This window comes from Lynx rufus, unplaced genomic scaffold (genome assembly GCF_022079265.1).
Source record: "Lynx rufus isolate CCGP_SWC_20201006 ecotype Redwood Valley unplaced genomic scaffold, mLynRuf1.p SCAF_4, whole genome shotgun sequence".
NCBI classification, from domain to species: domain Eukaryota; kingdom Metazoa; phylum Chordata; class Mammalia; order Carnivora; family Felidae; genus Lynx; species Lynx rufus.
In genome coordinates this window covers 106,254,426-106,268,498 of record NW_025814856.1, presented here as the reverse complement: position 1 = coordinate 106,268,498, position 14,073 = coordinate 106,254,426, and positions in this window count along the sequence as shown.

The window sequence follows — 14,073 nt, the reverse complement described above, 5'->3', positions numbered from 1 at the left end:
TACAATGGAGTATTACTCAGCAATCACAAAGAATGAAATCTTGCCATTTGCAACTACATGGATGGAACTAGATAGTATTATGCTAAACGAAATTAGTCAGAGAAAGACAAATATCGTATGACTTCACTCATCTGAGGAATTTAAGATACAAAACACATGAACATAAGGGAAGGGAAGAAAAAATAATATAAAAACAGGGAGGAGGACAAAACATAAGAAACTCTTAAATACAGAAAACAAACAGAGTGTTGCTTGAGGGGTTGTGGGAGGGGGAATGGGCTAAATGAGTAAGGGGCATTAAGGAGTTTATTCCTGCAATCATTGTTACACTATATGCTAACTAACTTGGATGTAAATTTAAAAATTAATTAATTAATTAATAAAAAAATAAATAAATGGTGAGTGCATGTGTTAGAGAGGGGAGGGAAGCATCATGGCTACTGCAAACATCTATTCAGCACCCTTGTCCCAGCACTCACTGGGCTAGGGCTAGGAAACCAAAGATAATTAACTTAAAATCAATGTCCTTAAATAAATGAGAGGCTATTTGGAAGAAAGACATGAAAACAAAAAAATAAAACCTATTCATGTGATAGATATTGGAATAGTGCTGTGAGAAGCAAGGAGAATGAAGGGCTAACTCTATCAGGAAAACAGAAGTGACCTCACAGGAAGTCATTTGGACTAATCTTGAAGAATAAGTAAAAATATTCCAGGTTGTGAAGGAAGCAAACAACATTTCATCAAGGCACAGAAGGTAAAACTTGTTGTAAGCTATCTCTGGGATACCTATGGCCACCTAAACCTCCGCAAGTGCATTGTAGCTATTGTTACTAGACTCTGGATGGGAATGGTGGATTTGCTTTTGGCTGACCAGGGCAAGGAAAGTATTGGCACATTTCTAGGATTTAATGTGTTTGTCAATATGTTACTGGAAAATGCCAATGAATTTGAAATCTCCTTGGAAACAGGGATACATACCAATTAAATAATGTTTGGTTAGGTGGAAATGATATAACAACACTGGTTCTTGGGAATAAGAAAATGAGGTGGTATGAATTTCCTTCTCTTGTGCTACAGTTTATATTATTTGACAATAACATTAAACAGAGGATCTTCAGAATTCTAAATGCTAATGTGCAGTAAGATAAAGTTGTAAATGAAGAGAAATTAACTTTGAAGATACATTGAAAATGTCAACTTTTACAAATTAATAATAAATATTCTGTAAAATAAAATGATGAATTGCTTTTCAAATTCTAACATAAATATTTTTATTTTTTAAAATGACTGGCACATTGAGAGAAAAGCAAGAAGCACAATGTGGCAGGAATTTAGCCTACGTATGTGAGGAGACAGTGGAAAATAGTATGATATAGAAAGCTGGAAAAATCATGTGGGGGGTATCTGGGTGGCTCAGATGGCTAAGCTTTCAACTTTTGGTTTCAGCTCAAGTGATGATCTCATAGTTCGTGGGTTCCAGCCCCACATCAGGCTCTGCACTGGCAGCACGGGGTCTGCTTGGGATTCTTTTTCTCCCTCTCTCTGTCTTTTCCCTGCTCTCTCTCTTTCCCTCTCTCTCCTTCAAAATAAATACATAAAAACATGAAAAAGTTTTAAAAAGAAAAATCATTTGGGGTTATTTTAGCAAAGGTCTCTCATGTCACAGTAAGAAATTCGAACATATCAATGATAATGGAAAATTACTTAATCAGGGTGAGAAATGTAAAAGGAGGAACAGTACATAGAAAAAGATCATCATAATAAATAGATTTAAATAAAATATACATGCATTATATAACAGTAATTATAGATCTGTGGCTAAGTCAACTTATCTGCAATATTGCTATATAACAAATTATCACAAACTCAGGGACTTAAAGTAAAAAAATCTTTTATTTTTTTTTTTTTATTTATTTTTTTTTATTTATTTTGGGACAGAGAGAGACAGAGCATGAACGGGGGAGGGGCAGAGAGAGAGGGAGACACAGAATCGGAAACAGGCTCCAGGCTCCGAGCTGTCAGCACAGAGCCCGACGCGGGGCTCAAACTCACGGACCGCGAGATCGTGACCTGGCTGAAGTCGGACGCTCAACCGACTGCGCCACCCAAGCGCCCCAAAAATCTTTTATTTTTTGCCAGAGGATATGGGAAGAGAGAATTGAGATTGACTTCAAGCAGGTACAAGATTTTTTGTGGGGAGAGACGGACATGTTCTGGAATTAGAGAGTAATGATGGTTTCACAAGGTTGTGAATATACTAAAAACCACTAAATTGTACACTTCAGATTGGTAAGTAGTGAATATTATCTCAATTAGAAAAAGACAAATTTACTATTAAACCAGGTTGAATAAATTTTAATATACACAAAAGAAACTTTTACCAAAAAAAAAAAAAAAAAGAAAAAGAAAAAAAAGACCACAGGTGTTACCTAAGTGAGTCTAGTTAAATTTTGAAAGCAAACTATTTATCTGATAAGGGATTAAAATCCAAAATATGTAAGGAACTCCTACACTTCAATACCAATAAAAACAAATAATCTGATTAAAAATTGAGCTAAATACTTGAAGAGACATTTCTCCAAAGAAGTTATACAAATGGCAAACAGGCACAGGAAAAGATTCTCAATGTCATTAATCATCAGGGAAATGCAAGTCAAACCACATCTCACACATGTTAGTATGTCTATAATAACAATTATAAAAAGGCATTAAGTGTTTGTGTTGATATGGAGACATTGGAACACGTTTACACTATTGGTGACAATGCAAAATGGTGTGGCCACTATGGAGAACAGTGTGAAGGCTCCTCAAGAAATTCAAAACAGAAATGCCAATGATCCAGTAATTACACTTCTGGGTGTCTACCCAAAATAATTAAAATCAAGATCTCAAAGAGATATCTGCACTCTCATGTTTATTATGGTATTATTCACAATAGTTAAGATATGGAAGCAATCCAGAAGACCACTGATGGATGAATGAATATCTCTATCCATGTGGTTCATACACAAAATGGAATATTATGCAGCTTTAAAAAGATGGCAATACTGCCATACACAACAACGTGGGTGAACTTGGAGGACGTTATGCTATGTGACATATGCCAGTCACAGAAGGACAAATATCGGATGATTCCATTTGCATGAGAAATCTACAAAAGTCAAACCAGAAACAGAAAGTAGAGTGGTGATTGCCAGGATCTGGGCGGGTTGGGGGTGGGGGGTGGGGAGGTGAAATGGAGAAATACTGTTCAACAGGTATAAAGTTTCAGTTATGCAAGATGAGTAAATTCTGGAGATACAGTGCACAGCATTTTGCCTAGAGTAACAACACTGTATTATGCACTTAAAAAAATTGTTGGGGCAGCTGGGTGGCTCAGTTAGTTAAAGCATCAGACTGTTGATTTTGGCTCAGGTCTTGATCTCATAGTTCATGAGTTCGAGCCCTGCGTTGGGCTCTGTGCTGACAGTGCAAAGCCTGCTTGGGATTTTCTCTCTCCCTCTCTCTTCCCCTCTCCTATCACTCTCATTCTTCTTCTCTCTCAAAATAACTAAATACACTTAAAAAAATAAAAAATAAAAAATTGTTAAGATGGTATATCTCATTTTAATTGTTCTTACTACAATCAAAAAATAACTGAACAGAAACAAAAAAAAAAGAGGGAGAGAGAACACTGTTCATTACCTGAGTAAGAAAGTTACAAGTTCCCCAAATACTCAAAACATGTTTTGTTCTGTTGATAAATAATACAGTGTAAATAAAGCAAATTTTATAAATAGGGAGCCTCTTAACATTCTCTATAAAATTATTGTAAAATAAATTAAACTTAAATTATCAAAATACCACACTAATTAACCAAGTATGTGGAAATAAGGACGTAGGAATATTATTCTCTGAGCAATGCCTAAAATATAAAGGGTAGTAAAATTAAAAAAAAAAAACCTGTAATGTCATGCTTTTGTGTTATACTGTAAACAATAGGAATGTCTGCATAGAATTTTAAGAGATTTGTAAACAAAATACATTTAAAAAGAGGTGGAGGTGAGTTTGAAGGTTGACTGTCCCCGTCCAAGAATCTTTTGGAGAGAAGAGTACTCTGGCCCAGACTTGAAATTTTTATTTCTGTTATCACAGCTCTCTATACTTAGGAGATTGATATGCATGATTTCTCATAAGCTGGGCTCTTTAACATAAAAACCACTTAATTAATTCTCCTTATTCAGATTTTATTTTCACCAAATCACCGTTAGATTGTAGTTTGACTTCACATGTACAGTAATCTACTGGAAGATAATGAGCTACAAAGAAAATATGAGTTATTTGGTTTATTTTTCAGGGAGTTTAATCAGCTTTCATGTTTGGTGTTTACGTTGGACTCTTCTGAAGTCACTAAAGTTGATGAAAATCAAGTCCTTACCAGTCAAATGGTTAATTTCTTCCAGGTACATGGCTTTTTTTTTTTTAAATTACACTCTTGCCTCACTCATGACCCTACAAATTTCTGTAAAAATATATATTTGAACTTCTGAGGAGCACTGAAGCCTTAGCCTTGGAGAAAATAGTGCATGTAGCGATCTCTTACAGGGCTCAGAATTCTGGCTGCACAAGGGAACTGATTCATAATCAGGGTTTTGTAAACTGTTAGAATGAAAAGACATTGAGGTTGAGGATGTCAATGAGTGAGATAGGGAATTTATCTCACCAGGACACACAGTTGGAAAGAAATTGTTGCCAGGACAATCATAAACTGGAAGAATAAAAATAGGTCAAGACCCTGGAAGTCTAATTGACTAAAAAAAAAAAAAGTATCTTGGCAGTAAGAAAGCTCGACAGCCATCAAAATAAGAGGCTGTGCTTGGGGAATGTAGTGCTGATCTAGATCTCTTTTTGACTAGGTAGCTGGGAGTAGACGCGCTCATCAGTCACCTTGTTGCCGCTGATAATGTGCCTCTGTCTCTATATGTCTCCGGGCTTCCTGACTACCAGAAAATTGTTGTTCATCATATTTTAAATGGTAATAAATTCTGTCCAGTTTTTACCATACTTCATTTTGTCTTGTATTTATTTATTTAGTATTAAATACTATTCATTTGAATAATATGTATACAACATTAGGTTTTTATAGTACACAATTCATGTATTAGCATGTTATCGTTTTAGACCCTAGGTATGCCAGAAGAAGGAAATCATCTGGAGATCTAGTCAAATGATTGAAGCCTGAGAAGGTGATATCACATCATCACACTTACTTTAAATGGAAAAAAAAAAACTATAACCTAGAGAAATATAAAGTTATGAGATGTGTGGTTGAGGAATTCAGAAAAAATAAACTAGCAATATTCTTATTCAGTCAAATGTTTGATGGTAAATGTTGATATTACAGAATCTATATTTTGGACAAGATGTCTCACTGAAAATAAACGAATAGCCTAATTGAATTTAGTAAGCACAGTTACTGTTCATCTATGAAATTATTCTTATCTATGAAGGACCAGTTTAAATGCCATTTCCAATAAAAGCATTCCCAGATCCCCCTATAGGATTCATCCCTCCTTCTGAAGAGCAATGGAGCTTGAAACTGCATTTTTCCTTGTATCTTGTATTAAAATTAATTACTTACAATATCTGCCTCCAGAGGCACCTGGGTGGCTCAGTCAATTAAGTGTCTGATTCTTAATCTCAGCTCAGGTCATGATCTGACTGTTCTGTTCATGGGGTCGAGTCCTGCTGTCAGTACAGAGCCTGCTTGGGATTCTCTCTCTTCCTCTTTCTCTGTCCCTCTCCCATTCATGCTCGCTCTTGCTCTCTCTCGGTCTCTCTCAAAATAAATAAATAAATAAATAAGTAAATAAACCTAAAAAAAGACCCAAAAAACAAAATCTGCCTCAAAATTAGATTATAAAAGTGTTGAGGGGCGCCTGGGTGGCTCAGTCGGTTAAGCGTCCGACTTCAGCTCAGGTCAAGATCTCTCGGTCCGTGAGTTCGAGCCCCGTGTCGGGCTCTGGGCTGATGGCTCAGAGCCTGGAGCCTGCTTCCGATTCTGTGTCTCCCTCTCTCTCTGCCCCTCCTCCATTCATGCTCTGTCTCTCTCTGTCCCCAAAATAAATAAACATTAAAAAAAAATCAAAAAAAAAAAGTGTTGAGACAAGAATTTCTAGGTTTACAAATCCTACATAGGGTTCAGCACATGTTGAATTGAGCCATGTGAAATTGCTGTTATTCAACCATTTTTCAATCTTACAAAAAAGCAAATTTTATGTGGTCCAATGATAAGAAGAATAATAGGTACTCTGTGTTAGCCAAAATCTGAAAATTGCGGATTCTGTTTTGAAAACTGTATCTAAAACCCCGAATATCTAATCATAACTTTTTCCTAATAATGGAAAACTTGTTAACAGTAATGGCAGTATAAAAATATAAACTTTCATTTAAATTTATCCCTCAAATATTTTCAACTGGAGAGGCACAAAGTATTTTTATCTGTTTTTAATGAGCTGCTAATTAAAAAGAAATACATTTCTTTGGTTAGCAAATGTATGGAAATGCAATCTTCTTTTGCTTACGTATCTGAGTTTAATTTTGTAATATTAAGTATTTGAGGTAATAGATAAATAAATAGATTGATCTAGATATATATCTGACACATAAATGCTGCCAACATACAAAAAAGCATTGTAAAATAGTGTGCTATTAAGAGCACAGGGAACCACAAATTTGTGCATATTTATAAATTCATTAAAAAAATTCAGCACTTTCTTCCTGCTTGGCTTTCTCCTTCTTACTGTAGTTTTCATAATTTCTCTTCTACAATGTTATATATAAAGAAATTGTTTCTTTCATGAATAAATTCATCTATTTCATATAAAATACATATATTTCAAAGAGCTAGTCAAATTGACAAACTAGAGTAAAAATAAAAAGAAAGCAGGAGCATTCATTAGAAAATCAACAACTTTACTCACCATTTGAAACTGAGAGTTTTTTGTAAAAATTTCTAGGGCAGTATGTCTCAGCAAATCTTTTCTGCAAAGCCAAGCAGGACTAAACAAACACATAGTTTATAAGGGAAACTAGCCTTTGCTTTACAAAAGAACCCGAAGTGTGTTTAAGTTTTAACCATCTGGGTTGCTAAGAAACTGAATTAATTTCCTAAAGGACTCAAGTCAGAGTAGGAAAAAAAAGTGAAAGTGGGACCTCTAATTGTTGTCTAAAACCTAGCAACAAGGCAACAACTCCCTTGCTCTTTTTTGAAAGGCTGGAAAATCAGCATATTTGGAAGCCCAATACTTAGTAAATATTGAGAGAAGAGAGAGACAAATTAATTGCACTCCAGTGCAGTTTACTAAATAATAAGTCTTTACAATTCACCTTTTGTTATTTGTTTAGTAATCTGTTTTATAAGTCAACGTGGGTTTGACACTTGATACAAACATGATTTGAGCAGTTGTTTCAACTCTCTTATTAGCTTGGGCTTAAGAAGGTTCCAGTTAATCTCCTCAATGTTCATTTCTAAGGCAAACAAAGATTAGAAGTTCTTCCTAACTCATGACCTAACCTACTGATTTCTGTGAAACAATTTATGGAGAAAGCTCTCTGTTGTTATTAATCAAATCCTATACTTAATGGTAATAAATGACTGGGGAAATTTGAAAAAAAAATGTTATAGAAAAATTTCAAACATGTACAGAAGTAGACAGAATTGTGTAATGAATCACCATGGAACCATAAGTCAGCTTTAAAAAGTTTCAATTTATAACCCAAACTGATTCACATATAGCTCCAATGTATCTCCTTCCATTCTGCATATTAATTTGATGTATTGCATCATTTTATCAGTGATTACATTGGAATGTTCACTCTAAAAGATAAAAATGATTTTATTTTTAAAGTGTAAGCCCAGCACCACTACGATATCGAAAAATATGAATAACAATTCACTGATATTGAGTATCTAGGCAAAATTCAAGTTTCCAATTAGCTTACAATTTTATTTTTACTTTTTTTTTAATTTGTTTGCTTGATTTGGACTAGATATATACTCTCATTTAGTTTGAAATTCCCTATGATCTGAGTGTTAACTTCTCTTTCCTTCATATTTTTCTAATGGGATGTTAAATTTCCTGACCAATGACTCCTAATGGCTGGAGTCTTTTGACTATACAAACCATTATTTCATTTACAGTGAAAGTTTGCCACTGGGTGGCAGTGTGTTACTTACAATTTTATCTCCATTTATAACCTAAAGCCACAAAGATCAATTTGCTTGTATTGTTTTTCCCAGTGTTCAATTTTACTGTTTTTTTTTATTTTTATGAAAATGACAGTAGAATTGAACATACTAAATTTTCTACAATTTTAGAAATAAAATTAACCTATCTTTATGCTACCTAATTTTCTTTCTCTTTCTTGCATAGAGATGCATGATTCTTTCTCAAAAATATATGTTCAGGTGTGTCTATTTGTGTTTAGTTTACTAATATTAGTTGCCAAAATACATACAGTGTGTCCCCAGGTTTCAAGAAAATAATAATCGGCTAGAAAACATACAACCTATGAGAATACATCACAAAACAAAGTACTAAATGTCAAGAGATCAGTCCTGACAGTTACTGTCATGAAAAACTAATGAGGATAGATCGTGGAAGTTTGAGAACATCTCCAAAGATTTCTTAGAGCAACTAAGATCAATTCTGATCCTTGTTAATAAAAAGGAGAGAAAAGGAAGGTGGTTTGGATGGGCAAACAGCATACAAACTACTGGAATTCTATTTAATGTTTTCATGAGCACCTTTCCAGAATATTCTGAGTGGGAAATATTATCTCATAGTTAAGTGTCTTGAGTTATGTGTGGGACCGTCCAAAAATCTATTCTTTGGTAGATAATTTTGAGTTTATAATAAAATTTTACTGCACATGAGTGTCTGTGGGCTGTCCGAGAATCTGTTGCCGGGCCTCCATAAATTTAGGGAGGTAACATGTTATGGCAAAGTAAAACCTCCACACTCTCACTTTCATGTTTCCAGGTACCAAGGAATATGCACACTTGTAAAGAAGTTACCAGAATAACATGTTTATACAAATGAATAAAATTAAAATCCACTGGAATAATAATCTTGTCATATAACTAGTAACTGCAGTTCAAAATACACTATAAATTAAGAAGGAAGTAAAATAGGTTTTAAATTATGCTCAGAATAAGAAAATAAGAATGAGGGAATTTCTTTACTTGGGCAGGAAAAAAATTATCTTAACCGATACCATAAGGTAGCTAAACAGATTAGCTTTTATTTCATCTCCTTTCTTTATCAAAGGGAATAATTTCCACACTGAAAATAACAAACATGAATAGGAAAGAATTACAGCTTGAGAGAGATGAGGAGATAATAAAATAACATAGTTATTTACATGAATTCAGGTCCATAAGACTTAAATGCATTACATTTAAGAACAATGGGAGAACCGGCAGTAGGAAATGAGGTGGCATCTTTTGAAACCTTAAGCGACAAGGTTGTATAAGAGTAGAAACTGGAAGGGTGGTGCCTGGGTGGCTCAGTCGTTGACGACCAGCTTTGGCCCAGGTCCTGATCTCATGGTATGTGAGTTTGAGCTCCCCTTTGGGCTTTGTACAGACAGCTCAGAGCCTGGAGCCTTCTTCCGATTATGTGTCTCCCTCTCTCTCTGCCCCTCCCCCCTCCCCCGCTCTCTCTCTCAAAAATAAATAAACATTTAAAAAATTAAAAAAAAAAAAAAAGAGTAGATCCTGGAGATGAGACATGCCTGAGTTTACCCCCGACTCAGTAGTGCAAGGCAGGCTTCTGTGTGTTCGCCACCTGACATGTCACACAGTGTGGATTGGGGAATGGATTTTATTAGGGTAAAAACTAGACAAGCAAAGATTGGAGGAAAAGAGGACTTGAGTTTTCTGATCCCCTAGTATCCTCTAGAGAGATGATGAGGACCAGGGCCTGATCTTGGACACACTTCGAGTGAACATTCTGGGTGATAGGAGTTCCTCCTACTGCTCTTATCTTTTGCAGAGCAAGTCTGAGAGCAACTTCATCAAAGGGGGTGGGGCCAGAGAAAACTGACTAACAAATTATCTGGGCACCAGCCTTACTGAATTTGGATGCCAGCTGTTCACAGGATTGTCCAGGAAAGACAGATGCTCAGCATCTGATGACTCTGGAGGTGTGTGCAAAATTGCATTCCTATTTTTTGAGAAAAATACTAAGGATCCAGTGGGAAGCTGAGATTGGAAGCAACCCCTCCTGTTAGGAGGAGGGAAGAGCCTCCCTATGCTAATTGTCTCATTTTCCAGGTAGATCAAGGTGAGCTCTCAAGGGCATTTTAAGACAGCCATGCTTGTTGTACCACAGAACCTCAGTAAATTTTACAATAGATTTTCTAACATGATTAGTTATTGCTGTAGGAAAGTGGTGCTTTCTGATCACTACCAGAAATGAAGATACATCCATGGTAAGTTTATTTCCAACACAGGGCCATGTATGAATAAAGTAACTCTAACTATATGGGAGGCCTTCACACTGTGCCTACATTGGCTGTACTATCCTAAGCCCAAGAATGCCTGGGTTGGTATTATTTATGTTCAAAGCTTGTCTGTTGATTTGTGTTTTGGTTTGTTTGTTTGTTTTCCTTTCTTCTAAAGGGCCTCTCAAATTTACTATAGTTAAAGACTTTCTCCATCAGTCATCTATGTTCAAATCACACCAATAGAAACATGATCCCTTGATGAAGTGGGAGTGATGTTTCAAAGAAGGACTTACCTGATTCCATATTTAATTACCAGGTCAAGTATCTACAATACACAACAGTACCCCACAGCTGAAACGAGAACCCAGCAAGATGGCGAACACTGCCTTCCCATCCCCCTTTCTATCATACCCCTCAGCCTCTTGATATCTTCCTTCACTCCCATCTTCAGGAGCTATTGACTTTTGTGGTTCCTCCCTCTGGTGGTTACTACTTCCTGTTTTACCACATCAGTCAGCCTATTGCTTTTTATAGAGGCCAAAATTACTTTCCTACCTTCATACCAAATCAAAATACTAACCTTGTTTGTCACTCTAAACTAAAGCATACTTTACCTCTTTTCTCAAAGAATCATTATAGAATTTTAGTTCTCTTTGTCCAATTTCAAAACAATAGAAAATTCTATTTAAGAAATAATCTTCATGCCTTCCACATAGTGGAAATTAAATTATTTTCTTGACTTATTAAATATCTGGACATACAAGGTCTTTGCTGTTATGCTAGACACTGTCTTCGGTGTTCTACACTTGTTAACACACTCAATCTCACAGAAAGCTTTAGAAATAGGTACTTGTATTAGCTCATTTGACAGATGAGGACACACTGAAGGAACGGGTCTAATGACTTGCTCAAGATTACACAACTAATAATCAGATGGCTCACGATGAAAACCCATCCAATTTGGCTTCAGAGGCCAGGTTCATAGCCTTTACAATATACTGACTCTCAATCTGTAGTTCCCAAAGTGTGGTCCCCAACCACCAGCATGAGTACCTTTTGGAAACTTGTTAGAAATGCTGATTCTTGGGGCACCTGGGTGGCTCAGTCAGTTAAGCGTCTGATTCTTGATTTTGGCTCAGGTTACGATCTCACCGCCACAACATGGAGCCCTGCATTGGGTTCTGCGCTGGGCATTGAGCCTGCTTAAGATTCTCTCTCTCTCCCTCTCCTGTGCCCCTCCCCAGCTTGCACACGTGTGTGCCTGCTCTTTCTCTCTCTCTCTCTCTGTCTCTCTCAAAAGAAGAAAAAAATGCTAATCCTCAGGCTCTAACTCTAGTAAGTCAGAAACTCTGGAGGTGGGATGCAGCAAACTGTGTTTTAACAAACCCCCCAGGTCATTCAGTTGTCTGTTTAAATTTGAGAAGCTCTGCTTTAGAGAATAGTGAGGGAATTATTGGTGTAGATTCTAAAATTCCTTTTGTACGGTAGCAAATCCTTGCTTTTTAAAAACATGTTTCATAACTAAAATTATTATAGAAGCTTTAACACATTATAGCACATGTAGTACAACACTCGAGAATACTGGCAGAGCTACAGAAATTTCTTAAAAAACTTAGTATATATTTGAAAAGCAAAACCAAAACTTATTAATAATTTAAAGATGGTTTAAGGAAAAAGAATTGTCATTTTGTTTTACTTCCATGAAGCTAGGTATTGAAAAAACTCTAGTAGACCATGATGGGGAAGTAAGATTTTTAAAAAGGGACATAAGCACAGACTTTGCAACTTCTTAAACTAATTAGTAAAACAAATCGCAACCACCAGGGTCTCTGAAAATGCAAACAAATTGGAAAGTTCAGAATCATCACATAGAAAACTGGGTCAATAAAGCCCCATCCTTTCTAATTCCCATTAATTCCATGGAGTGTCATTTCCATTGTCTTTATCACCTCTGTAAAAATATATACCCTTAGGGAAATTAGAGAACAATATTTGGCATACACTGAAAGAGCATTTATTAATGTAACTTATGTATTTTGAGCATAAAATGCTGTGTGCTCAGTGACACTGTAAGGCATCTGTTGTTATAATTTCCCTGAGTTAGAAATTAAATATTTTCTTACATTCATCTTTCCCATATAACATGGCCTCATAACACAACGTTGTAAGAATTCCATTAATGACTAACTCCCCTTAACTTGAAGCATGAAATTGGCTGTTATTTTCCATGTGTCAGGGAGCCTCTGTACTGAGGAATCTGTGACACACAGCAGAACCCCAGACAAAATCTGCAAAGTTAGTATAAGATACTTCTATTTCCCGTTGTCCCTGGACATCATACTGAGATCATCCCATTCAAGTCAAACACATGGAGAAATAATTTGCCAGAGCGCACATCCTTATTGAAATTGATCTACTCTTTTCTCCATGAAATCAGGGGCCAACCAACTGATATAGAGCTAATCCATGCTATTATCAGATTATCCCCTTCTGAAAACAATATATCATATCATATTAGGTGCCACTAGTAGGTGTCAATAGCCTGTTCATAACCCCAGAGAAATTTGTATTACCTCTTTTAATCCTGAAATTACTTATGTGAAAGTTATTGGTAATTTTCCTATTTATCCCTTCAGTAGAATCCAGGAATCTTGTCTTATAAAATGGAAGGAATTCTCATAGAATATTTTGCAATTCTTATTGTTTCAAAAGTTTGGGTAAATATGTGTGGGTATATGGGAGTAAGACTTTTTTAATGTTTAATTATTTTTGACAGAGAGAGAGCACACAAGTGGGAGAGGGGCAGAGAGAGAGAGAGAGAGAGAGAGGGAGAGGGAGAGGGAGAGGGAGAGGGAGAGGGAGAGGGAGAGAGACGGAGACACAGAATCCAAAGCAGGCTCTAGGCTCCAAGCTGTCGGTGCTGAGCCCGACATGGGGTTCAAACCCATGAACCGTGAGAACATGACCTGAGCCGAAGTCGGACACTTAACTGACTGAGCTACCCAGGCATCCCTGGGAGGAAGACTTTAATTTTCAAAAATTTTACTATTTAAGTAGTGCCAGAGAATAAGTACAGGATTAGCAGGATTAACTTGGAAAAGCCTTCTTTCTGGTAACTTATTTCCAATGGTTAAAACTAAAACTTTTTATTGATTAATTAATTATACATTGTCTAGTGTTGAGATGAGTAACAAGGATCTGTGTCTATTGAGGAAGAAGCCAGAAGAAATAGAACAAACACAGATGTTCTCAAACTCATTTTCTGATCTGAAACAGCTGTGATGTGCCTAAGAACTATAAACATGCAAACACGTGGACCTCTCAGTGTGCCTACATAATTGACTCTTAATATTTACTTATTTACTGAGCAGTGTACATTTAGTCTCGTATTGTAAAAGACCTCATCCACATGTATCAAAAGTCTTCTTTGACATAAAATTTCTATGGGAAAGAAAGATCAAATATCTACAGGGAAGATAGATCAAATTCTTATTTGTGGATTTTAAGTTCCCAATGACTTGAAAAGTCTTCATGGGATCTGTGGGTATCCCTTGCCTTATCTGAGTCCTGAAAAATGAG